At 42.6% G+C, this 3,492-nt stretch overlaps 1 protein-coding gene across 1 annotated transcript in view; it reads left to right on the top strand.

Annotated features, from left to right (window-relative positions):
• GLRX3 (glutaredoxin 3) overlaps positions 1-290 on the top strand; it is a 45,350-nt gene extending 45,060 nt beyond the window's left edge. The window contains exon 11 of the mRNA XM_011970040.1: positions 32-290. The gene's annotated coding sequence lies outside the window, so the exon portion shown is untranslated. The remainder of the gene's footprint in view (positions 1-31) is intronic.
• Positions 291-3,492: the final 3,202 nt, after the last annotated feature.

Raw genomic sequence — 3,492 nt, 5'->3', positions numbered from 1 at the left:
TTTTTTTTTTTTTTTTTTTTTTTTTTTTAAGACGGAGTCTGGCTCTGTCACCCAGGCTGGAGTGCAGTGGCACGATTATGGCCCACTGCAGCCTCAACTTCTCGGGGCTTAGCGATCCTTCTGCCTCAGCCTCCTGAGTAACTGGGACCACAGGCTGCCACCACCATGCCCACCTAATTTTTTTATTTCTTGTAGAGATGAGGTCTCCTGCTTCAGCCTCCCAAAGTGCTGGAATATACAGGTAGGACCACCACACTTGGTCCACTTGTTTATAATAAACATTGATTTGGTCTTTCAAGGTCCTTTGGTCCTCCTATTGAGAACAGTTTGAAGTCCATGAAAATTTTAACAGTATTTTTGATCCTGAATCTAACATATTTGAGAAATAGTTGCTTCACTAGGCTTCCACAAGCAGGCTTCAAATGGGATGGCTAAATTCACCTCATGGTTCTTAGTTTTTTTTGTACTTGTGACATTCTCTTCATATATTACCCCACCCTGTTTAGGCAGTTAAGATGCTGGCACTGTCTGGTGGTGATAAGGAAAGCGAAGCAGAAGTCAGTAATTCAGACAAGAATAAACAGGATGAAATGCATCTATTCCTAGGCCTAGGTAAGATTAGCCCACCACCTGCACACTGTTGCTGTCTCTTCAGCTCAGGCTGTTTTTCTCTGTTTTGATTGTGTAAGGAGTAGAGTGCTGTATTTGTGTGTGACAGAGGCTGGTCTGTACAAGTCATAAAGCTCGATGAGGCCTTGCTTCCCTGCTAGGTGTTAGGATGCCTATGGTGGTGGATTTTCTTGGCGTTCTGTGTAATTAAATAAGGCTCTTTAGAGCATTGGTCCATGACAACTTCCTTGTTTCTATTTAAAATGAAAATCATTGTATAAATAAAACTTTTTAAATGCAGATACAAATAGAATTTTAACTGAAATTTTATGAAGCCATTGGCTGCAGGGATGTGTGTGTCATGGAGGAGGGCTCCGTACTTTTTTTGTATACTTATCTCAAACAAATCATTTGCATACTGCTTTTTCTTTAAGTGCCAACTGTCCTAGTATATTTTCTAAGTCAACTTTTAACTTCACTTTATCCTACGCAAGAATATCTTTGCCATCACAGATTCAGTAAGCCCGTTTTTTTCTAATGCACATACAAATAAATAAAATGCACAACTTTCAACATAAATGGCTACCTCCAATTTAGGAAGCACTGTTCTGGCCAGAGGCCATTGCTCTGATAAGGTCATGTGGTTAGTGCACTTTAGAAAGACCTCCTTTCCTTTGGTTGACTCCTGTAGGACATAAGATACCAGTGACATTATCCTTTGTTGAGCCATCCTGGTTTGAGTCAGGATGAGTGTTGAGAGTTTTTGGGGAGTTGCCCCTGTGTCCTATATGAATTTATCCTCTTAAATTCTGATGGTCATTGGCTCCGCTGACTCCAGGTAAGTTGGGGTGACAATGCAGCATATTTCTATTTTCTAGTTGTTTTTGGCCAGACATGGAGAAGGTCAAGAGATCTTGTTCATGCAAGCGAACTGTTGGCCATTCGTAATCTGATTTTATTAGTGTATTTTAGAAAGTAAAGTAAGATTCTTGAGCCCAGCTGAACTTCCCCTATTGAATTTTCTAACAAAAAGAGAGTTTGTGTATGGGTTTATAATTGAGCCTGCTCTTGTAGAAATGTTTTATCAGAATTGAAATCCTCTCTGATCCTCAAATTCTAGAGACAAAGTTTTTTTCTGAATTTGAGAAATCTGTTCAGTTCACAAGGAAAGGTGACAATGTGACATTTGGATGTTGTCCCACACGTGAGGCCTTGTTGGGTGCTTATGGTGGGAGGGACCGTTCAGGCAGGTTTTGTATGGAGAGTTTTCATGTCTGGACACATTTCTGTCCTGAGAAGCACTGCTATGCTTTTGGGAGCATGGACCCAGGCCAGAGCCTGTGGCCAGCTCTGCCTGCCCTCCCTTTCTCGGCCTGCTCTGTTGAGTCTGTAGTGGGGTTTCGTGTGGCATCCTGCCAGGTTAAAGCTGCATGGTGCTTAGGATAGAGCTGGTGCTGTGGGGAGGCTCTCAATGATGAGGGCTGCCATCTGTTTGCCTGTTAACTCTTAGAAGCCAAACCTCACATGTCAGAATTTCCTTTCTAGAAGAGGCCGGTTGAATAGGAACCAGAACGGCCCTCATACAGACAGAGCTGTTCACTCCTCCTGACTTGTGTGTTTGTGCCTTCTTTGTAGGAAGGCTTCTTAGGGAATTGGTATCTGTTTAGGGGAAATAAGCCTGCAGGAATGAACTTTTTTTATTTTTAAATAAAAACTCTTGATCAAAAATGGAAAGGAAAACTAAAACCAATGAAACAGGTTAGGTAGTTTGTGGAATTCTCCTTTGCAGGTGAGGGGAGAAAGCAGCTCTCTCAAGGGCACAGCTACAGGTTGGGAGCTGGGGCTTCCATCCAGGGTCTGGGACACCCAAACCTTAGGCTTGCCCCTCCTGGGAGGCCTCCCCCTCAGAGCTGTGTGGGATGCAGTTGCCTTTTTACCTATGATGAGAAACTGGTGAATTGCCAGGATTCTGGCTCTGGCTTCAGTCTGCCCCTTTCCTGAGGATTAGAGGGCATTAACCCTACTTCCTACAGCCGAGCAGCTCTTCCTCATGACTCTGTTTTCTAAACTCCGGGGGTTGACTGATTTGAAGACCGCCTTGTTGATGAACGTGTTGAAACTTGCTATCATAATGTAAATGCTCCTTATTAAAATAACAGGACCTGGTGGGTTCAGTTGCCTTGCCCACGTGTGACTTACATGCTTTTGCCTTTTTTTGGTTGAACGCTGAGTCTTGCAGAAGCATCAGGAAGTCCACCTTGGTCTCACTGGATTGATCATCAAGAAGGAAGGAGAAAAATTATTGCCATTTCCATTCTTTACAAAAATGTCGTAAGTCTACTGAGGAGTAGACTAAAAAATAGCATGTTTTTATAATTAGAAAGTCTCATTTTATTAACTTAGAAAATGTTTAATCTCTGAAACAACTGTAATACATTTTAAGCACTTGGTAATCATGATCTGTCTTATTGGAAAGAATTACACAAATAAGACCTATCTTGACAGTCAAAAGTTAAAAGCTTAAGATTGCAATATGAAACATGATTTCTGGTTTAGTTTTTAAAGTAAAATCAGCTTTCTTTTCCTTCCTTTCTTTCTTTTTTTTTGTTTGAGACAGGGTCTCCTCTGTCACTCAGGCTGGAGTGCAGTGGTGCAATCATGGCTCACGGCATCCTTGACCTCCCAGGTTCAAGATCCTCCCACCTCAGCCTCCTCAGTAGCTGAGATGACAGGCATGTGCCACCATGCCCGGCTGTGTTTTGATTTTTTTTGTAGACATGAAGTCTCACTCTGTTGCCCAGGCTAGTCTCAATCTCCTGGGCTCAAGTGATCCTCCCACAGTGTTGGGATTACAGGCCTGAGCCACCATGCCCGGCCTAAGAT

The sequence above is a fragment of the Mandrillus leucophaeus genome, unplaced genomic scaffold (assembly GCF_000951045.1).
Source record: "Mandrillus leucophaeus isolate KB7577 unplaced genomic scaffold, Mleu.le_1.0 Scaffold926, whole genome shotgun sequence".
Taxonomy (NCBI): Eukaryota; Metazoa; Chordata; class Mammalia; order Primates; family Cercopithecidae; genus Mandrillus; species Mandrillus leucophaeus.
The sequence above is the reverse complement of the archived record's forward strand: the minus strand, read 5'-3'. Positions and strand labels throughout refer to the sequence as shown.